General features: G+C 40.9%; 1 pseudogene; it reads right to left on the bottom strand.

Moving 5' to 3' along the window:
* Window positions 1–507: 507 nt before the first annotated feature.
* On the bottom strand, window positions 508–10638 carry LOC126700779 (dehydration-responsive element-binding protein 1B-like; annotated as a pseudogene).
* Between the last annotated feature and the right edge of the window lie 13260 nt (window positions 10639–23898).

Genomic DNA, 23898 nt, shown 5'->3' with positions numbered 1-23898 from the left:
TAAACTATAAGAGAAATTTTTTTCCTAAAAATTAGAACACTCTATTTTAAAATATCTCACTTACGTTTGATACATTTTTTCCTAAAAACTAGCACATACTAAACCTAACAATTTACTCAATTTCAAATCCTAAATTTTAGTTTCTTAAAAATTATTTCCTGTGTAACCTCACTAAAAATAGATAAATTCAAATTAAAAAATTACATTAAACTCAATAAAAAAAGAGCCTCATCGGACATGCGGAGCATGTGTGAATGGGCTGATATATCTTTATGGGGCTCCTTCAATTCAACACTAGTCATACTTGTGCATGGCATTAGCCCCAAACATGATATTCCCTAGCATTACCTTTTTTTTTTTTTCCCTCTCAAACAGTTTCCCTTTAACACCGCACATAATAAAAAACAATAAGCACGGAAAATGTATTTATCTTCCTAATAACAAGAACCACTTTTTATGCTAAATTAAACTTAATACTATTAATCTATAATATATTACTAATAAAAATCAGATTGAATAATTCCATAATGACATGTCACTATCAGTTCCCATGTCATCTCCACTACAACAATGAGGTGGAGGCAACAACATCCCCTCTGCCATATTTCTCAATAACCTTGGCATGCCGAAAACCACCTCCTCATCTATAAAAAAACACATCTTCCACCTTTGTCTCTACCTTCACCGCCACTGTCACTGTAGCCTCATTTTCTATTCTTTGCCTCAATTCATTTCTAGAAACACCATCCAACTCTGCTGCCCGAAATACCTTAGTTGCCTCTAATGCCGCCCGTTGAATATCCTTTGTGGTTGTTGACGTCAAAACCGGAATCCGCCACATTGAGTTGGGGAAATTGAGACATGCGTATCAGCTGCGGAGTACAATTGCCGCCACATCATGTGCACACGCCACCATTTCTATGGTGGGGAAAGTCTCAAGCCAAATCCCTGACTTCTTATTGGGCGCATGCACTTCAAAAACCCATTTTCGTGGGTTCTTCTTCCTCACACCACGGTACACTGAGTGTTTTATCTCCTTGAACTTCTTTCTCCCATCTCGCTTCTTAGGATTCCTAGAAGCCACCATGACCTCTTCATTCGACAAGTTCACCATGCGAGCACTGTCACTCTCTGATCTCGAAACCTAAATATCAGACCCCAATTAGATATTGTGGGTCAGAGAAATATCTTAAAACATCCATGTATTTCTAAAACAAATCAAATCTCAAAAGGGTCTTAATTTATAGTAGTTATGGAATACACTAAAAAAAGACACTCTTTTATATCTCGCTCAGCACTTCAATTTAGTTAGCTTGTATTGAAGTAGTAGCCGTAGATATAAGTAAGCAAAGGGTGGTGTTTGTGTTTGTTGAAGGAGTAAGAACTAAGAAGAATGAGAGTTGGACATATACAGACGTTGGGACTTGTACAAAACGCAAAGGAAATAACGAGGAGTGTGATAAGCAGCCAAGCTTAGTGTGATAAGTAGCCAGGCTGTGATGCGATGTGATGTTCCCCATGGTTTTCGACAACAATTCATTTGTAAGCAATGCTAGGCTATAAAATTTTGCATATCTTTTGCCATAACTTGAAGCACTGCAAGTTATGAATAATAAAGAAAAAACTAGTGGTCAATATGAGTTTACACTTTACACTTTTACCATACAAAACTCGACATGTAATGAGTTGTAGTAAAAATTGTTTAAATTTGTGTGGTCCTAGCAATATTATTTTGAATAAGATATATTTGTATATGTTGGTTTTTCTTTCTTTTTGAGCCAAGTGGATTGGGGTGTGCTGTATTGTGACACGTGGAGAATTTGTCATGTTCAAGATTTTGAGTGAAAGTAATTGGACATAGTTTTGCCATGGCTAAAAAGAGCAATGTTGGTGGCACAACTTGTATCACAACTCACCTATGTGGCAAGTTGTGGTTGGTGGAGGGGCGATGGTGGGTCCATGTGGGGACATCCATCCACCAACCACAACTCACCACATGAGCGAGTTGTGGCACAAGTTGTGCCACGAGCTTAATTCGGCTAAAAATTGTATGTGTGGTGTGTGTGTGTCTTTCAACTCGCTCTGGTGAATGAATATTTGGTTGTACATAGGTATCAAATTTAGCATAACACAGTCACGATATTATCAACTTTTTGTACCAATACGACAACTCAAATTACTTGCCCATTTTATTTTATTTGCAGCCTACTATTATTTTTAATGTCTAATTTGCAGCTTTATTTGATTTCATAATTATACGATTCAAATTATATATTTTTTTTTAAAATGTTTAAATTATACATGGTATTAGCTTACACTTTAAAAAAAAAAATTTATACATTTCTAAAATAAGTAATGATTTCTCATTATAATTATATATATAATTTAAAATTTAATTGGTTTTAGACTATTCGGTTTTTGCACCCAATAATTCACTTGCCACAAAAATTAAAAACTTATATGAACACGTGACGAAAAATTAGACTCCAATTGAAATCCAATTTAGAATCTAATTGGATTTGGACTCTTCGATTTTTACACTCTATAATTTACTTGGCACAAAATTGAAAATTAAATGGGACACATGGCGCAAAATTGAAAATCCAATTAAAATCTAATTAGATTTTCTCTGAGTTTTGACTATATATATATATACTAACTTGTAACCCCATGCATATACATATGCATGGATACACTTAAAGATATACAATAAGATGCATAATATAATTCCTATATATATAACTTAAATACTATATAGTCATTTTTATATTTTGTTAACTCTTTAAAAAATTTTGTAGGGATATAATTAGGTATAAAATGTAAATTGTCCATTTTTTTTATAATTATTGTGAAGTTTTTTTTATTTTTATTTTTTTTACGATTCATTTATTCTAGACTTTTTGGTTTTTGTACTTAATAACTCACTTGAATGAATATTTATGATGTGGTCCCACATTTGATTATGAAATTAAGAAATAAAATTCTTTAAGAATAAATAATTTAGGATATATAGAGCAAAATTAGAACTTTAATTTGGAATTCTAATTTGAGTTTCTCTCAGTTTCACCTACTATTATTATTATTATTACTATTTGTGGGGCCCGGCCCAAAAATGATGGGCTATTCCAAACTCAGGCCCAGCCGAGGAGCGTCCTGGCCGAAGAGAAGCTTCGTAATGAAGCGTACTCAATCCCAATAGCGCGAAGGAAACCTGTTCGAGGAGTAACTCCTCCTCGGACATCATGAAGCCCAGACGAGGAACTTTCCCCAGCCCTTTCAGCTCATCTTCACAACATATAAAAAGAATTAAATCCAAAATATCTCATGGAAGGCTACCACCACATTAATTGCACCCCAACCACCCTCTTGGCCGCATTAATGAGGAAAAGACCCCTGAACAGTACCGCCTTGGCCTCTGCAACTCACAAAGGGACTGATGAGGGCGTCTGATGGGACAGGTGCTCAAGTGGATGCTTAGATGATCAACAGGTGTAAGGTTGAGATGAAAAGGAGAGAAATATATAATGTAGTGGAGTCTCTCAAAGAGAGGGGGGAGAACTGTATCAGGAAGAAAGAGAAATAAAATCATACTTGAGAAATATCCATTCTGGGGTTTTTATTTTTCTTTTTGCAAACTATATTGTCCATGCATTAGGCCGAACAAGTTCACTGAGGCTAAGTTCTTTGACCCATCCTCTACAAATATTTATTGTGGGTTGCGCTTTGGGCCAAGGCCTAATCAACATAAGTTGGGCCAGGAAAATCGTGCAACTACAATTGGCGCCGTCTGTGGGAAGAGCTAAGGCATCAGCTAGTGCAACGGTCGAGCATGGAAGAACTAGATCCACACCAGGAGGATCCTCACCAAGCTAACTCCCAACGGACACGACCCGCCGAGTCCCAGAGGCAAAATAACCCAACCAACCTAGGCGGCAGGGGGAATCGTGAGGGAAGTGTGCATACTATCCGGACGAGCCAAAGTCACACTCAGACAGGAAGTCACGTGTCTCAGAGGCGAAATAGTCACCAGGCCATGCAGCGAGAGATAGATGACTTAAAAAGGAAGTTACGACGTGTACAGCGAAGACGATCTCCCTCTGACTCAGGCGAGTCTTCTAATGCGGAGGACATGAGTTACAGACGAAGGTCAAGGACCCCCCCAAGTGAGACCTTTTCTTACGAAAAGGAACCACGCCCAGTACGGAAGTATGAGAGCCCATCCAGCAAAGGTTCGGGGAGCGACGCCATGAAGAAGGCGTTGGATCAGGTCTCAAGGTCACCCTTCACGAATAGAATCGAAGGGGCTAAGCTGCCAAGACGCTTCAACCAACCGGTATTCGCCATCTATACCGGCAGAATAGACCCGGTAGAGCACGTGAGTCAGTTCAACCAAAAAATGGCGATCTATTCGCAAAACGAAGCCCTAATGTGCAAGATCTTCCCATCCAGCTTGGGATCGATGGCAATGAGGTGGTTCAACAGCCTGAAGACAAACTCCGTAGGCTCCTACAAGCAGCTCACTCAAGCTTTTTGCTCCCGTTTCATTACAAACACCAGAGTCCCTCGACCTCTCAGTTCGCTACTGTCCTTATCCATGCACGAAGGAGAAACCCTAAAAGCATACTCGGATAGGTATTGGGAGGTGTATAACGATTTAGATGACAACCATGATAATATTGCTATCAGCACGTTCAAAAGCGGCCTCCCCACCGGGCATGGCTTAAGGAAATCCCTCACCGGAAAACCAGTTACTGACGTCCAACAGCTAATGGACAAGATCGACAAGTACAAGAGAGTGGAGGAGGATCAGCTGCAAAGGAAGGGAAAGGAGAAGGTTATCCCCCCTAAAGCAAATGATTTCAGGACGGAACGTCACAATCCTGGTCAGCCGAGGAGAGATTTTCCGCGACAGGCTGGGCAGAGCAACCCGCAAACAGTGAATGCCGTATTCAGAGAACCGATACAACAAGTACTGGAGAAAGTAAGGGATGAACCCTATTTCAGATGGCCGGAAAAGATGGCTGGAGACCCTGCCAGACGTAATCAGAACTTGTATTGCCACTATCATCAGGACCACGGGCATACTACTGAGGACTGCAGGAATCTGTGGAATCACCTAGATCAATTGGTCCGAGAAGGAAAGCTACGTCACCTGCTGCACCCATCGAGCGGCCATCCCGGCCAAGCAACACAAGAGCCTCGAAGGGACGTGTCTTTAAGACCCCCCACCGGGACGATACATGTCATCCTCGCTGCACCGGGAAGAACTGGGCCACCCATCCCCAGGGTATTAGCCGTGGATCGCCTTCCCTCCGAGGGCAGGCAAAGGGAGCCCAAAAAGTTAAAAAAGGGAAGCTCTTTGATACTGGGATTCTCGGATGAGGATAAGAGAGGAACAATCCAACCTCACGATGATGCCTTGGTGGTCACCTTGCGGATTGGGGGTTTCGATGTGAAAAGGGTGTTAGTAGACTCTGGAAGTGCGGTGGAGATAATGTACCCCGACCTATACAAGGGGCTGAACTTGAAGCCGGAAGATTTGACAGCTTATGACTCCCCCCTTCTCAGCTTCGAGGGGAAGATTGTTACGCCAAAGGGGCAAATCCGACTGCCCGTACAGACTGGGGCGGAAGTGGTGGAGGTGAATTTTATCGTGGTCGACGCTTATTCACCCTACACCGCGATAGTTGCAAGGCCATGGATCCACAGCCTAGAGGCCGTGACCTCCACACTTCACCAAAAAGTGAAATACCCATCCAGAGGACGAGTAGAAGAGATCCGAGGAGATCAGGCCGTGGCCAGGAAGTGTGTGGTGGCCGCCATTTTACATCGGCCCTTGGTCGAGTCCTCGGTCCCAAAGAGCTTATAGCAATGACCCGGAGAAGTTCTTTCAGGTCGGCTCTGAATTGCCCTCTCAAGAAAAGGAGGAACTGGTCAGATTTCTCAGAGAAAATGTCGACGTATTCGCTTGGGACGCCTACGATGCCCCGGGAGTTGATCCCAGCCTCATCTGTCACCACCTGAACGTCAACCCCTCTTCCACTCCGAGGAAGCAGCCACCCCGACGCCCTTCAAAGGAACACGCTAGTGCCGTAAGAGACGAGGTGGCAAAGTTGAAAAGAGCAGGGGCTATCAAAGAGGTCTTTTATCCCGAATGGTTGGCGAACACAGTGGTGGTAAGGAAGAAGACGGGGAAGTGGAGGGTCTGCGTGGACTTCACGGACCTGAACAAGGCGTGCCCCAAGGACCCATTCCCTCTACCCAAAATCGATCGATTGGTGGATGCAACCGTGGGACACCCTCGAATGAGCTTCCTAGACGCCTTCCAGGGCTATCATCAGATACCCCTTGCGCTAGAGGACCAAGAGAAAACGGCTTTCATGACGCCCATCGGAAATTATCATTATAAGGTGATGCCATTCGGGCTAAAGAACGCGGGCTCAACCTACCAAAGGATGATGACTCGGATGTTCGAGCCACAACTGGGCAAGATCATTGAGGTGTATATAGATGATATGGTTGTGAAGAGTAAAAGGGTGTCCGAGCACGTGAAAGACCTTGGAACAGTCTTTGCTATCTTAAGGGAGCGCCGGTTGCGGCTGAATGCCTCCAAATGTTCATTCGGGGTCGGATCTGGGAAATTCCTAGGATACATGGTCACCCATAGGGGAATAGAAGTAAGTCCCGACCAAATCAAAGCCATTAACAGTCTACAGACCCCTCGGAACCCGAAGGAGGTGCAGAAGCTCACTGGCATGATTGCGGCATTAAACCGGTTCATATCTCGATCGGCGGATTGATGTCGGCCTTTTTACCTCTTGGTAAACAAATGGAAAGAGTTCAAATGGTCGGAGGATTGCGTTCAGGCTTTCCAGCAGCTTAAGGACTACCTGTCTCGACCACCCATCATGTCCAGTCCGGAGGCAGACGAGGTGCTATTTGCCTACATCGCCGTAGCTGCCCACGCCGTAAGCCTGGTACTGATACGGGATGATAATGGGGTGCAGCGACCGGTGTACTATGTGAGCAAGTCACTGCATCAGGCCGAGGTGCGATACCTACCTTTAGAAAAGGAAATTCTGGCGATAGTGCATGCAACCCGGAAGCGTCCTCATTACTTTCAGGCGCATACGGTCATCGTTCTGACTCAGCTTCCCCTTCGAGCCGTGCTTCGAAGCGCTGACTACACAGGAAGGATCGCCATGTGGAGTGCTCTTTTGGGGGTTTTTGATATTAAATATATGCCCAGACCCTCCGTCAAAGGACAGGTCCTCGCAGACTTGGTAGCGGAGTTTGCTGAGCCCACTATAGAAACGATGACCGAGAAGAAAGACCTGGGTGGAAAACTGGTTGGCGCAGTTTCAGCCGGGGAGACGATGCATTGGAAGGTCTACGTGGATGGCGCGGCCAACCAGAGAGGATCAGGAGTTGGGATAGTGTTAATATCGCCGGACGGCGCTGTCATTGAAAAATCATTAAGACTCGGATTCTCGGCTACGAATAATGAAGCCGAATACGAAGCCTTACTTCAAGGAATGGCAATGGTTCAAAGATTGGGTGGAAGAGTAATAGAAGCCTTCTCGGACTCCAGATTAGTGGTCGGACAAGTGATGGGAGAGTTAGAAGCTCGAGATACCAGGATGCAAGAGTATCTGGGACAAGTCAAACGGCTACAGGCGAGCTTTGAATCCTTCAGTCTGACGCACATCTCCAGGAGCGTAAACACTCATGCAGACTCGCTGGCCACTCTTGCCACGTCCTCGGCACGTAATTTGCCACAAATGATCCTAGTCGAAGATCTAGTCAAGGCCAGTCCCATCAGCGGAAACCCGACCCAAGTCCATCAAATTAGACAGAGTCCCAGTTGGATGGACCCCATAAGGAGTTTCCTCCAAGACGATATCCTACCGGAAGAAAAACTAGAAGCCGAGAAGATACGTAGAAATGCACCTCGTTTCTGGCTATCAGAGGACCGCAAACTCTATCGGCGCTCCTACTCTGGACCGTACTTGCTCTGCGTACATCCAGAAGAGTCCGAGTCTCTACTTGAGGAGTTGCATGAGGGAGTATGTGGAAGTCACACCGGAGGAAGATCGCTGGCGCACAGGGCACTCACCCAAGGATACTGGTGGCCGAACATGCAGAGACAGGCCCAGGAATACGCTAAGAAGTGCGATCAATGCCAAAGGTTTGCCCCGAATATCCACCAACCCGGAGGGGTTCTCAACCCACTCTCCAGTCCATGGCCGTTCGCGCAATGGGGTCTTGATATTGTCGGGCCTTTCCCCAAGGCTGCGGGGAACAAACGATACATAATAGTCGGAACCGACTACTTCACTAAATGGGTGGAAGCAAAACCTTTGGCCAACATCAGGGACGTGGATGCCTAGAAATTCATCTGGAAGAACATTATCACCCGCTTCGGGACTCCGAGAACACTCATTTCCGACAATGGTCTTCAGTTTGACAGCAAGAATTTTAGGGAGTATTGCCGTGAATTTGGGATCATTAATCGATATTCCACCCCTGCATACCCCCAAGGAAATGGGCAAGTCGAGGCCGTAAACAAGGTCATAGTGAACGGATTGAAGAAAAGACTAGATGAGTCAAAGGGGAGATGGGTAGAAGAACTACCGCACGTCTTGTGGACCTATAGGACAACGCCGCGGCGTTCAACCGGTGAAACCCCCTTCTCAATGACTTATGGGGCTGAAGCCGTGCTTCCGATCGAGAACAATTTCCCCACGTTGAGGTCTAGCTCTTTTACCCCAAGCGATAACAATGAGTTGCTAGGAAGAAGTCTGGACTTAGCCGAGGAAAGAAGGGAAAAGGCCACAATTCACATGGCCTACTATCACCAGAAGCTGAGACAAGGGTACGATGCTAACGTCAAATTGCGACCCCTGGGTCCAGGTGATCTCGTGATGAGGAAGATTCTTGGCAGCGCAAAGAACCCCTCTTGGGGCAAGTTGGGGCCCAATTGGGAGGGACCATACCGTGTCACATCCGTGGCCGGAATAGGCGCCTACTACCTAGAAGATTTGGATGAAAAAGCTGTACCTCGACCATGGAATGTAAATAACCTCAGGAGGTATTATTATTAATAAGAATGGCTTAGCACACGTTTTCTTTTATGACTATTCGCCGTTTGCCAGTCTACATTGCAACTATTTATAAGTTTTAAGCAGAACCTGAGTCCTGCATGGCTCCTCGGACCACAGACTCAGGGGAAATTAATATTTAAGCCAACTATTTATAAGTTTTAAACAGAACCTAAGTCTTGCATGGCTCCTCGGACCACAGACTTTTGGGGAAATTATTACTCATGACAGTTCATAGTTTTAAACAGAACCTAAGTCCTGCATGGCTCCTCGGACCACAGACTTTTGGGGAAATTATTACTCATGACAGTTCATAGTTTTAAACAGAACCTAAGTCCTGCATGGCTCCTGGGACCACAGACTTTGGGGAAATTATTACTTGTGATAGATTGGGAGATTATTACTTAAAGGAAATCATTTTAATACATGCGCACAGTCTAGCACCATCGCGACCCTCAAATGCGCCACCCAAAAACCCATTTCCATTTTGACCGTTTGCCTGTATCTACATCGTTGCAAATGTTTAAAAAAGAGCGCTACTGACATACATCCATAGTAAGCAAAACGAACATTTTATATTAATATTCCGAGTACTTTAGAGAGAGAGGTCCTTACAAAAGAATGAAAAAACAAGACAACTCTCATTTAAAAAAAAAAAAGAGAAGAGTACGAAGATCAAAAGCCTAAAAGGCTAAGCCTTAGCGGGAGGATCTTCTTTCTGCTCGGGCTGAGGAGGAGGAACCTCAATGGTAGAGTCTGCGGCAGGATCCTCCGCCATATCAGGCACGAGGACGGCATCAGGCACCGCCAGGTCCTGCTCTGAAGCCACTTGGGCGTCTTCAGGATTCGCACGGATCTCCCGAGGATAGAAGATGCTCTCGGGCAGTCTTAGTGCCGAATCCGCAGGAACTCCTGCAGCGTCGAGAGCATGAGCCCATGAAATGCCGCAGTACTCCCTGCATACCTCGGGAATCTCCTCAGACAGCCTGGCCTCCGTCTCTTCGACCCCGAGCTGGCGAGCAGCGTTCTTCTCAGCCTCTGTAGCCTCTCGGATCAGCTGGGCCTCCTCCTTTGCCAGCCTCAGCTCATCCTCTACCTTTTGCAGGGCAGTCCTGAGATCCTGCACTACCTGCCTCTCGGTGGCGAGGTCAAGCTGCGTCGTGTACAGCTCTTTGCGCTGGTCCTCCGCCTGGGTCTCGGCACTCTTTAAACCAGCCTCTGCACTTTTGCGCCGGTTCTCCGACACCTTGAACTCATCCGTGAGTTTAAGGTGCTCGTGCTTGAGGGACCCCAAGGTTTTCTCCATTTCCGCCTGAGCCTGGGTCTCAGCCTCAACCCGACTACGGCTATCGCGGCAAAACTCATCAGCCACGAACACCTGCTGAGTAATCTGCGAACGAAACAAGGTTACTTTGAAAAAGAAATCTAACGGGGGTAAATAAATTGATAAAACAGTAAAAGGATTACTTACCAACCCGAGATCCCTTTTTAGGGACAAGAAGAGCTCGGGCTGAGAGAATCGCCTATAGGCTTCCATGTCCTGAGGAAGGAGTAGGGGTTGCTCTAAGGCATCCGCCACGTACTCTGCCCGGCCTCGGTTATACTCTCGGACCGAAGCATTGTAGGAGATGGCAACCCCATCCAGCTCCAGCTTGGGGTTCCATGCACGAGGGGAGGCGCGCACGTCAGCAAGGTTCTCCTCATCCCGGCTCTCTGAGGAGTTACCCCTTCTGCTCCTTGGCGCCCGCGTAGTCTTTTGCTGCTTGGTCGGCTGGGCAGCCACCTCACCTTCCTCAGGAATGTCAACCGGCCTCTTCTTCTTCAGGTCCGGATTAACCTTAAGGCCAGGGTCCGAGACGCCCTGGGGGACCACAGGGGGAAGGGTTTTGACCTTTGATGGACTTGGTCCCTTCGATGGCTGAACCTTCGATGACTGACCTTTCCCTCGAGAGGACATCAGCTCCTTTAGAGTCTTTCCCTTTCCTGCCATGGGCTCTACCTCTTCGTCTGAAGTATCGTCCGAGTAGATAACGATTGAGGGAACACCAACTGCGGAATGTTGGTCCTGCTCTACCTCGGGATTAGAAAACTCCACCAAGGGGTTTTGCTGAATTTCCTCCTCGAAGTAAAACTTATCTATCTCTTCCTCAAGGGAAAGACGAGATGATTCAGCCTCTTCTTCAACCAAAACAGCAGCACCAGGCTCGTTTACCGGAGGTAGCTGCTCTGCTAAGTAGGGATTTCTGACACCTGGCAACACAACTGGTGGCAAATCGTGGTCAGCTAGGAATCCTTCCTGGGACACGTCAATTCTAGCCAGCCTCGGACTGCCAGCCCTTATAGCGTGACCGATTGCCTGGAAAGCGCTGCTCAGAGGTTGATAGCCCAAAACCAGATGGGCCGCACGTAACTGTCCGTCCTCGGTAGCGTAAATCTCCGACCTGAGAAGATAGTTCAGCGCTGGCACGTTCACAAGGCTTATCCGAGGAGCGACGTGAACTTTGTCTGCAAACAACCAAGAAAAGTGGGGTTAGTCCATGAAATTTTCCAATTACACACAAAACAAAAAAAAAATATAATAATAACCCCTTAATACTAAATCCTTTCCCAAAAAGGACCGGTCCTAAAAACGCCGCACCTGGGTTTCCTGCCCGAGTTGGACAATGAATACCGTCGAACCACTCCCCAGAAGCAATGAGGAAGTCATTCTTCACGGTCTTATTGGATACTGGGAGACAAGAGATCAACCTAACGTCCTCGTTCCGGGATTTAAGATAATACCCATCATCCCCGAGACGGTGACATTCGTACAGATAAGCCACATCGTGCCAGGTGAGGCCTAAATTCATCCGCTCGTCTAAAACGTCTACACAGCCTAGTATCTTGAACATATTCGGGGCACACTGATACGGCGTCAACCTATGGTTGAACAGGTATTCCCTTGTAATCCTATGCATGGGAAGCGTCATCCCTCCCTCTATGAAAGCAATCATGGGGATAACGACTTCTCCCTCAGCTCTATCTGTCAATATTCCTTCAAGAGGACAGTGCCGCAGCCCAACCCCCGGGGGAATGTGGTATTTCGCCCTAAAGGCTTCCATAGCGGCTGGAGTTTTTACTAATTTTTCGAATCTACCCATCTGAACTGAACTGGGGAAATGAAAGTAAAGACTGAAAAGAAAAGTAGAGTCCGAGGAGGGAATTGAAACGGAGAGAAAAGCGAAATGTACTGGTACCTTCACAAAACGCTCAAGGGGACGCCTGGAAATCTCTCTGGGACGAAACGCTTCACAAAAACGGCTACGGCGGCGTAACGGACGCAAGTGTTCGTATATCTCTGGGATTCGATGGAGTTCTCTGGAGTCTTTTGGGGTTTGTGAAATGCAGATGAAAGAAGGAACTGAACCCCTCTGACGCCTTATATAGCCGGGAGGAGAGAGAAAAGATCATCCCTGCCTAAAAATACGGAAAAAAAAAAAACGATGGCCGTTCCATCCACGCCAAGCCGTTGGATGAAGGGAACATAACGCCTCCAGAAGTTAATGGCCACGCCTCGTAAATTGTAGCGCGTCAAAAGTAACGGTCCGCACGCGCGCCCCACGATCTCCTTATTTCCCTCCACTCACAAACATCAAAACCCCGCTTTTCTCCTCGGAGGGAGGTAAAAACCGGAGTTTTGAGGGGCTATTGTGGGGCCCGGCCCAAAAATGATGGGCTATTCCAAACTCAGGCCCAGTCGAGGAGCGTCCTGGCCGAAGAGAAGCCTCGTAATGAAGCGTACTCAATCCCAATAGCGCCAAGGAAACCTGTCCGAGGAGTAACTCCTTCTCGGACATCATGAAGCCCAGACGAGGAACTTTCCCCAGCCCTTTCAGCTCATCTTCACAACATATAAAAAGAATTAAATCCAAAATATCTCATGGAAGGCTACCACCACATTAATTGCACCCCAACCACCCTCTTGGCCACATTAATGAGAAAAAGACCCCTGAACAGTACCGCCTTGGCCTCTGCAACTCACAAAGGGACTGATGAGGGCGTCTGATGGGACAGGTGCTCAAGTGAATGCTTAAATGATCAACAGGTGTAAGGTTGAGATGAAAAGGAGAGAAATATATAATGTAGTGGAGTCTCTCAAAGAGAGGGGGGAGAACTGTATCAGGAAGAAAGAGAAATAAAATCATACTTGAGAAATATCCATTCTGGGGTTTTTATTTTTCTTTTTGCAAACTATATTGTCCATGCATTAGGCCGAACAAGTTCACTGAGGCTAAGTTCTTTGACCCATCCTCTACAAATATTTATTGTGGGTTGCGCTTTGGGCCAAGGCCTAATCAACATAAGTTGGGCCAGAAAAATCGTGCAACTACACTATTATTATTATATATAGATTAGATTCTATCATGTTCATATAAAAATAAAAGATTATATCCTTATGCTTAAATGAATTTCTTTATTTTATATTGTTTTGTATATTTTCATTTATTTATATTAACAATTGATCGTTACGAAGTATCAATAACAATTAGATAAAAAAATCCAATCGGTGTAAATTATATTTCAATTTTAGCAACAAAAAAAAAAAAAAAAAGCAATATTTTCTATTTTGTGATCACAAATTATTCCCTTTTTTTCCTAACTATTTTCTTCAAATCTTAATTTTGCTTTCGTTAGTCATTTTATCCTCTATGAGCATTCTCCAATTATGCATTAAACATCATCAAAGAGTCACTTTATCTGGATTTTAAGTGGCACTTCCAATTAATAAGTAGAAAAACAATAAGAAATAGTGTAAAATTTGAGAACAATGTTGGGAATGGCATGTAACGCTTCAAAACATTAAGCAAAAGATTAAGTATAAAAGAAAAGGCTTAGTTGCTGTTGTATCTCTTTTTTTTTTTTGTTTGGGAATGAGTTGCTGTTGTATCTAGTATCAAAGAAAAGCAAAATTCTACATTCTTCAACCCCCCTCCCCCAAAAATAAATAAATATCCAAAAGCAAAAAAAAAAAAAAAGAAGGAAAAATTTTATTGGCTAGCTTCTGTATATTGTGTATGAGTGACTCATTAATTTCGCATATTAGCAAACTTATTTATAAGCACTTTGTGGGTGTCCTATCCATTTGCGTCTTGGGCGAGTTGTGTTCTGTTGTGGTAATTGCCTAGAGTTGTGCTCTGTTGTGGTAACGCCTAGGCAATGTAGCCACGTGGGTCATCCCCCAATCTCCACTTGTCATTATTTTTAATGTTTTGTTTTTAAAATCTTTATTATTAGTCTGGAAGAATGATGTTGAATGAAACAACAGAGACTACAAACTCCATGCTCGATGACTTCCCTCTTCAGCTGAACTTGTATGCAAAACAAAAATGTTTTTTTTTTTTTTTCTTAAAAATTTGGAAGAAAAAATTAAATAAATGAAATAAAACGTTTGAGTAACTTTCTTTCTTATATTTATGTAAATGCCCCAAATGGGTAGACTAAATATTAGAGTACAAACTTATATATTCTACAAAAATACCCATTATACCATACATTATATATGGAAAACGGAAATATAATTCTTTTGTACAATATGGCTTTCGCCATCTCCAACTTTCTACATTACTTACACACTAACACTGCATCATTTTCCTGGGGCTCCTTCAATTCAACCCTAGTCATACTTGTTCTGTTGTTCATGCCTTCATGGCTTTTGCCCCAAAATATGATTTTTCCTAGCAGTACTTTTAGCTTAGTTAGCTTGTATTGAAGTAGTTGCAGTAGATATAAGTAAGCAAATGGTGGTGTTTGCTTTTGTTGAAGGAGTAATTACTAAGAAAAGTGAGAGTTGGACACATATATGTAGACTTTAGGACCTTAGGATTACACAAAACGTTAAGGAAGGAACACATAGAGTGATAATAAGTCAACAAGCTGTGTAGTGGTGTACCCCATGCCGACGGTTTCAACCAATTGGAAGGAGAGATTAGTGACTAATGCTAGGGCCACTAAAATTTACACAATTTTTACCGCATAACAAATTATTGTTGTTAGTGGTAAAAAGAAAAGTAACGGGTTCATATGGATCAACACTTTCACTATTTACCATTTATTCACAATTTGCCATATAATGAATTATAGCAAAAATACATTATGAGTTGTAGCAAAAATTGTGTAAATTTTTGTCATCCAACATTTTTTTATGGTGTTGCCGTTTGGGTTTTCTTTTTTAGGCAAGTGGATTAGGGGTATTGAATGGATGACAAGTGGAGAATTTGTGCCCTCAGGATTTCTGAGTGAAAGTGAATGGGCATAGTTTTGTCGTTTCTAAGTAATTTTTATGCGTGTTGTGTGCGTCTCTACTCTCTCTAGTCTCTAAATACTATCTGCTGAATAGGCATAGTTTTGTCGTTTGGTTGTATATAATATTATGGGTGTCAAATTCAGCGTCAAGGGAAGCTCCGTCTTTTTTAATTGTCACCGCTGATGATTCCTAGTCAAGATATTATCAATTTGAGAAAATTACATTTTTGTCTCTAACATTTGTCATGTATGTCAAAATGGTTTCTAATATTTTAAATATGTTAATTTTTTTTAGAAAACAGTAATAATTATTAGAATATACAAATACAAAAGTGATATATAAAATTTTTTAACAGACTTATGATTTTAACATTAAATTAGGAATCATGAATTGAAAAAAATTGATGGACAATAATATTAAAATATTATTTTTTATGCCACCTAAGCATTCCCTTAGTCAATCACATGTCTTCAATTTAAAAAAAAAAAAAATACTAATATTTAAAATTATCTTTTTTTTGGAGCCAAGTGAATTGACTGAAAGGGATTGAATATCGGATGCCCCTAGTTTGCTAGTACTACTAAAAGTAGCATGTGTGGTGTGTGGGTCTCTGTACTTTCTCCTAATGGATCAATAATGAAATTTCTAATAATGAATCAATACTTCAACCAAAAAAATAATGAATCAATACTGGTTATATATAAGTGTCAGTTTCAGAATCAAGGGATGTTTTGTCTTTTACGTTGTCATTGCTGATGATGCATACTCGAGATATTATCAACTTTTGTACCAGTAAGAGGAGACAAATTACAATCCCATTTTATAATGTCAATTTTATGATGTATAATTTGATATTCTTTAATTTTTTACTTGAATCAAGATACTTTTTTCTTTTTTTTTTAATTAATGTACTAATAGTTTTCTTCTGGACTTTAATAAATTATTTCAAACAAAGATATATCTTTATCTATATATGAATTTCTTATATTTTTTATGTATATTTTCTCACTTATTTTTAATAACAATTGATTACCATTAGAAATTTTCGATAACAATTTAAAAAAAAAAAAAATCAATCAATATAAATAATATTTTTGTTAAAAAAAAAACTGCTATATTTTTAATTTGGACAAAGTTTAGCTGTAAAATTGGTTGTATCTTAAAACTACAACTTTACTCAATATATTTTTTTTATTGGAAATGAATTTTGACAAATTCATTGTTGGATTACATCTTCTTCTTATTCCTCTATACTTATAAAATTTCTAGAAAATTGAAAATCAATAGTTATGTCATCAATAAAATATTTAAATTATAAATTTTTGTAGTTTAACATTGTAAGGACTCAATTTGTAACGATCCCAAATTGGTATTGGGTTCGAACGTTAAAACCCAAACAATAAATTTGTAGAGAGTGGGCTAAAAGGTTAGGCATTGGTGAACGGACAGTCGTTAGTCATGGTGTTCATGATGATCGCACAGAGATGAACTGAGCGTATCCAAGAAGACTTGCTCCTCGGTACAGCCTGGGTGGCTTCGGTCCTTGGACCTTGTCCGAGGAGCTTAATGTTCTTCTTGTTCCTTTTACGCTAGGTTTCAATGGTCCTGGAGACCATACATCATGCTCTTTATTTTTTTACCCCCCCTCTTTTTTGGCGTGGATGAATTCTTACATTATATAGCCTCTCTCAGTTGATCCTGACATTCCATCTGTTGATCAGGCAGGTAACTACTCGAGTGCTTGTCTCATCAGCTGCCTTCCCCCACTTTCTGTTAGCTGCAGTAACCGAAACCACACTGTTCAGGGGTCTTTTCCCCATTAATGTGGCCGGGACGTTTGTTGGCACATTCAATGCAGAGGTGACAGCTTTTCCTTGAACCGCTCCCACACTGTACCCCCGTATGCATCCTACTGTACTCATCCTTTCTTCTGGGAGCGCTTTGGGGGCTGCCTTTGATGGCGTGCTGCTCTTTCCTTCTAGGTTTTAGGATGTCGAAGACAAGATCGTCCTTGGCTACATTTCTAATCCATTTGGACTTTCGTTGCATGTCCTCGACAACGTCTCTCCTCGGCGCGGGCCTTGGGCCCTAATGTAAAGTGGGCCGGGGTCACAAATTCTCTGACCCCACAGTAGCCCCTCAAAATCCTACTGTCCGGCTCCTCGGACATAGAGGAGGGTTTTGGTGACGTTGGGCCCATGTCATGGCTTGCCAAGTCTTGTCTTTCATCAAGGCCAGAGCCTCTTCATTTGCCTAGGACACGCTTCTGGTTGTAAGACATTCTTTTAGTTTACCCACGCCGCGTTCCTGCCATTTCGGTACATGAGGCACGTCTTTAATAAGGTCTCTTTACGAGGCAACGCAAATCCAACGGCTGAAGACTGCTTTGGGAATTGGGCGGGGCTTATCTCGTTTGTAGTTTTTTTTGGAGATTTGTATAGATTAAATACCGCTAGGCTTGCCCCCCATATAAGAAGCATGGTGGGAGGTCATTCCCTTTATTTGCAGATCCTTTAGGCTTTTCAAATTCCTAACCCTTCAATTGTGCCCAAAGTTCCCACTATCAGTGTCATTGAGCCTTAAGGGGTGACATGGTCAAGGCCAGGATGAGGATGAAGGGACCGTACCCTCTTCAGAAGCCTTGGGTATCTTCGAGATTCAAGATGGCCTGGTCAGGGCAAGGGAGACATAGACTTGAGACATTTCTTCCCCTCGATAAGACAAGAAAGGAGCCTCTTCTTCCCTCAGCCAAAATCCGAAGCAGGCAGAGGTCGCATTAGATTTTTGGTGCGACAGCACTGAGATTTCCCATCGCCGGTACCATCTGTTCTCACTCGATTGCTGCTAATACGATACTTGCTCGATTGCTGTTAAAGCTGGTATGGGGATTTGGCATCTCCGCTTCTTCCTCTCTTCTATAACTGGTGCCACCCGGGTGCCTTTGCTTCTTCTTCTTTTTTATCACTAGTGCCACCCAAGTGCCTCTGCTTCTTCTTCTCTTCCATCACTAGTGCCACCCAGACTCGCTTAGTTACTGCTAGAGTAAAATTGAAGGATCTATCGTTCCCATGTATCCCTCATTTTTTTTTTCCCTGTAGTTAACTTTTGGTATAAGCTTGTCTAAACCCCTTTTTTGTATGCTGTACTACTTCTTTGTCTAATAAAAGATGATTTTATCTCATTTTGCGTGTTCTTTCTTTTCTGCAATAATTATTTTGTGAATGGGTGTGCTAGTGTCCTTTTCTTTTGAACAATACTTAGGGCCGATGCCTTTGTTAGCAAAGAGTTATCACTTTGCACTTATCAAAACTAACGGGCACAACAATGCCGACTTCAAATATGTTAACCATATGAGACTAACCGGGATAACAGCTGAATGTTCTGTATTGCATATGGGGTGATCACCCGAGGACGTATAACCTAAAACGAACTGTCCGAGGGGGTCACCGGGCACTAGGGTGCTTCGCCACGTTTCAAATGACATTTATAGCCTTAACTTGTTTTAGGCATCCGGTCCAAGGACCGAGGCATGACTGTGCTGGGTCTAAACACTTGGTTGTGTTAGTTTCCTTAAAGCTGGGGGTCTGAGGACCGTGCGGGATTTCCATTTTGTCTAGGACTTAAGTCTTTCTTGATGCAGTTAGTTTCCCGTAAGTTTGAGTCCGAGGACTATGTAAGACCTTAGTTCTGTCCAACACTTATATTTTCTAGTTACTAGTTTCCCCATAGGTTTGACTCCGAGGACCATGCAAAACCTTGGTTATATCTAACACTTTCTTCTTGAAGTAGCTAGTTTCCCCATAGGTTTGAGTCCGAGGACCATGCAAGATCTTGGTTCTGTTCAACACTTATATTTTCTAGTGACTAGTTTCCCCATAGGTTTGAGTCCGAGGACCATGCAAGATCTTGGTTTTGTCTAACACCTTCTTCTTGAAGTAGCTGGTTTTCCCATAGGTTTGAGTCCGAGGACCATGCAAGATCTTGGTTCTATCTAACAATTATATTTTCTAGTTACTAGTTTCCCCATAGGTTTGAGTCTGAGGACCATGAAAGACCTTGGTTCTATCTAGCACTTTCTTCTTGAAGTAACTAGTTTCCCCATAGGTTTGAGTCTGAGAACCATACAAGACCTTGGCTCTGTCCAACACTTATATTTTCTAGTGACTAGTTTCCCCATAGGTTTGAGTCCGAGGACCATGCAAGACTTTGGTTTTGTCTAGCACTTTCTTCTTGAAGTAGCTGGTTTCCCCATAAATTTGAATCCGAGGACCATACAAGACTTTGATTCAGTCCAACACTTATATCTTCTAGTGCCGCGAGGATTAGCCCATTGGCATATGTGTGGGGCATAAACTTTATGTTAGAAGCCCCTGGAACTGCCCGAGTCACTAGCACTTCGAAGTGTAGCCTTGAGTGGGAGCTGAGTTAGGCCAACAATCGCGTGCTACTGGAAATGATGAAGAGGCTTTCGCATAGCTTGCACCACTGCCAAAACTATTTCTTTCGAGGGACCCTTATTGACAAGGACTTGATCCCACCATGACTAACCACTGCCTACGCCAACGCACAAGCCTTCTCACAGACGGCGCCAATTGTAAAGATTCAATTTGTAACGATCCCAAATTGGTATTGGATTCGAACGTTAAGGCCCAAACAATAAATTTGTAAAGAGTGGGCTAAAAAGTTAGGCCTTGGTGAACGGACAGTCGTTAGTCATAGTGTTCATGATGATTGCACAGAAGTGAACTGAGCGAATCTAAGAAGACTTGCTCCTCGACACAGCCTTGGTAGCTCTAGTCCTTGGACCTCGTCCGAGGAGCTTAATGTTCTTCTTGTTCCTTTTACGCTAGGTTTCAATGGTCCCGGAGACCATACATCATGCTCTTTATTTTTTCCATCCCCCTCTTTTTTGGCGTGGATGAATTCTTACATTATATAGCCCCTCTCAGTTGATCCTGACCTTCCATCTGTTGATCAGGCAGGTAACTATTCAAGTGCTTGTCCCATCAGTCATCTTCCCCCACTTTTTGTTAGTTGCAATAACCGAAATCACACTGTTCAGGGGTCTTTTCCCCATTAATGCGGCCAGGACGTTTGTTGGCGCATTTAATGCAGAGGTGACAGTTTTTTTTTGAACCGCTCCCACACTGTACCCCCGTGCGCGTCTTGCTGTACTTGTCCTTTCTTTTGGGAGCGCTTTGGGGGCTGCCTTTGATGGCGTGCCGCTCTTTCCTTCTAGGTTTTGGGATGCCAAGGACAAGATCATCCTCGGCTACATCTCTAATCCATTTGGACTTTCGTTGCATGTCCTCGGCAACGTCTTTCCTCAGCGCGAGCCTTGGGCCCTAATGTAAAGTAGACCGGGGTCACAAATTCTCTGACCCCACAAACATTATGCAAAAAATATAAGCTTATAGATCATATGGTAAATAGTATTTGATTAACACAAAATTTGATATGTATATTAAAAGTGTAAAGAACATACAATTTAACGGTTATATTTTCAAAATATATAGTAATATTTATTTTATTGAGCGCTACAACCTATTTTTTAGCTAAATTTTATCCTTTCTATTTTATGATCACAACTTCTTTTTTCAAACTATTCTGATCAATTCTTAATTTTGCTCTCGTAACTGTTATCTTCTTTTTACTTTTTAAAAAAAAAAAAAATTTTATTTAATGATTGAAATTAAAAATGATTTTTTTTTTCCATTTTCAATCCCACCATTAAAAGTAATGGAAAATGTTAACAAGTGTCCTTAGGGCACTGGTTAAGAATCCAGTTAAATAAAATTTTTATGAAAAAAGAAAAAAAAGTAATTAATATTTTAATAATTTTTTTTATTTCTTATAAAAATGGTGTCAAAATTTTCTTAAAATAGATTCTTAACAAGTGCCGGCAGTCGTTAGCATGACTTAAAAGTAATTTAATAGGATACCTATTCCACCTTACCTCAATCTGAGCAAGATTGGCGTAGGTAATTGAAACAACAAAATGGACAAAGTCAACAAACACCTTTTTAAGATGTCCTCTCACAATTCCAAAAAAATGATATTAAATTTTTCATTACTGGACCCCCCCTTTCACTATCAGATTTGATAAAAAAGAGAGAAATTAACGAATAAACTCATTTTAAATTACTTTCTCAAAAAAAAAAAAAAAACTCATTTTAAATTACATAGAATTTTTGAAAGACTCGCACAAGATAAGCATAAATAAAGAGAAATTTCAAATTACAATAAAAAACCAACAACATAAAATAAAATGCGAGCATGAAATTAAAATTAGATGATCTTAGGATTCGTTATAGTCTTGAAAAATTTAAAAATGTTAATTACCGGGAGATTTAAAAATATAGCCATTGGGAATTTAAAAAATATAAATAGATGAGAAATAAAAAATAATAAAAAGAGAAAAGATTAAAGAAAGAAATATTATGTGCACAATATTTTCATAACAAATCCTAGTTGACAGATTGTTACAGGTTTTTAATTTGAATTTACCGCTAAAATTACTTTTTTGCCAGTAAGTGTTCGTTTAGATGGAGGAGGGAAGGAGGAGGAGTGGAGAGGAGTAAAGTAAAGTTGGTTAAAAATAAATTAATTTTGAGCCAAATCTACTGTACTTTATTCTACCCCCTTCATTCTTCCTTAATCAAAACGGACCATAAGTAAGAATCTGCCACATAAAATTTTTTGTAAAAATATTGTAGAAATAACATTTTTTTGAAAAGAATAATAAAAAAATAAATGAGATAGAAAATTGATAGAGTTTATTGAATAGTGATTAAAAAAAAGACAAATATTAACAGGTATCGTACCGTGCTTGTTAAGGTTAAAATAATATGAGTTCTAATTAATAAAAAAATTAGATAAATGAAAAAAATTGTATAAAATTAACCTTAAAGTCTATAAAACTGACAAAATACTGATATAAAACTTGATAGTTGACAAAAATTCTTATAAAATTGGATGTTAACAAGCACAATGCATAAAAGTTAAAAATATAAAAAATTCGACAACTAAAGATGCTTCAACCTAAACTGTTTTTGCCGACTACCGCTTATTGAAGTTTGTGGATCCCACAATATTTTTGATCTAGAAACCTTTTTGTTTTTTTTGTTTTTTTGGGACTGGGTTTCTGCAGGAAATATCTATTACAGTTGGTTGGATATATAATTAGGATTTTACTAATGTATGTCTTTAGGGTACATATTGATTTTTATTTTTGAAAAAAATTTGAAAATTAAAAAAATAATGACAATTTTTTTAATTTTCGAAAAAATATTTTTAAAAATAAAAAATTTAATATGTGCCTTTTAGAGCATACATTAACTGGACCCATATCACTAAAGGAATATTTTTTAAAAAATTGTTTTTTAATGAGAACTGAGAGTGTCGTTTTCACACACATCAAATCCACGAAGAACCATCCTTTTTCTTTTAAATAATTACGGTAAAAAAATTATCCTTCCCGCTTTAATAACAAACACAAGTGGGATTGAATGATTGACGGATATGATGGTAACCACCTGAAAAGAATTTACGTACTGTTCAAGTGTTTAGATTACTTTGGTTGTCAAGTTGGACACAATTCTTGATTTTTATGGGTCCCTCAAGAAATGAGATGAGTTACGGCTTTTACATACTCAAATTAGAATATATACACAAGTTAGCAAAAAAAAAAAAAAAAAAAAGTTTTGTGAAAAATGATCTAAGTCTTAAAAAAAGATTTTCTAAATAAATTGTTACTAGCAATAAACATAATATAATGATAAAAAAATATAAAAATCTTAAGAACAAATAAAACTTAAAAGTTATGATACAAGAAAAGTTAACAAATGCCTTAATGACATTGGTTAAAGAAATATTTTTAGAAAATTTTTATGATAAAAAAAAGGCATAATTTTTTTTTTTAACAGTTTTTTCTTTCTCATAAAAATTGTAATTTTTTTTTTTCTTAAAATGGTTCATTAACAAATTCCTTAAAAGTATCTATTAACCGGATCTTAACAAAATTTAGATGAACAACTCAAATATGAACAAGAAATTCATTTAAAAAAAAAAACCTAAAAATTATTTCATCTAAAAAAAAAAATAGAAGAATGAACATTAAATTAAAAAAAGATTATTTAATTAAATCTATATATATATATATATATATATATATAATGCATCAATTTAAACGTCCACAATCCATTAGGCCGCCCCTTGCAAGAGATAGCAACTGATGGAATGAATTATATACCATAAAAAGGTCCCTTAAGGAATTTCCATTCCGTGTGCATACAAGGAACCATCACAATGGCACAAAGAGACAGAAGTTCACATCTGAGGTAGATTGTAAGAATTTTGTGCCCTTGGACATGGTATATATTAAATGTGGACATAAAATCTTGTTTCAAAAAGCATTTTAATTAAACCGTCAGTATTTCAGCGATATTCATATGCATCCAAGTAAGATTGATATGAATAGAACAACTTGCAAAACATGATCTGACTTGATTCATA

This window comes from Quercus robur, chromosome 9 (assembly GCF_932294415.1).
Source record: "Quercus robur chromosome 9, dhQueRobu3.1, whole genome shotgun sequence".
NCBI lineage: Eukaryota > Viridiplantae > Streptophyta > Magnoliopsida > Fagales > Fagaceae > Quercus > Quercus robur.
This window is presented reverse-complemented; position numbering and strand designations above follow the sequence as displayed.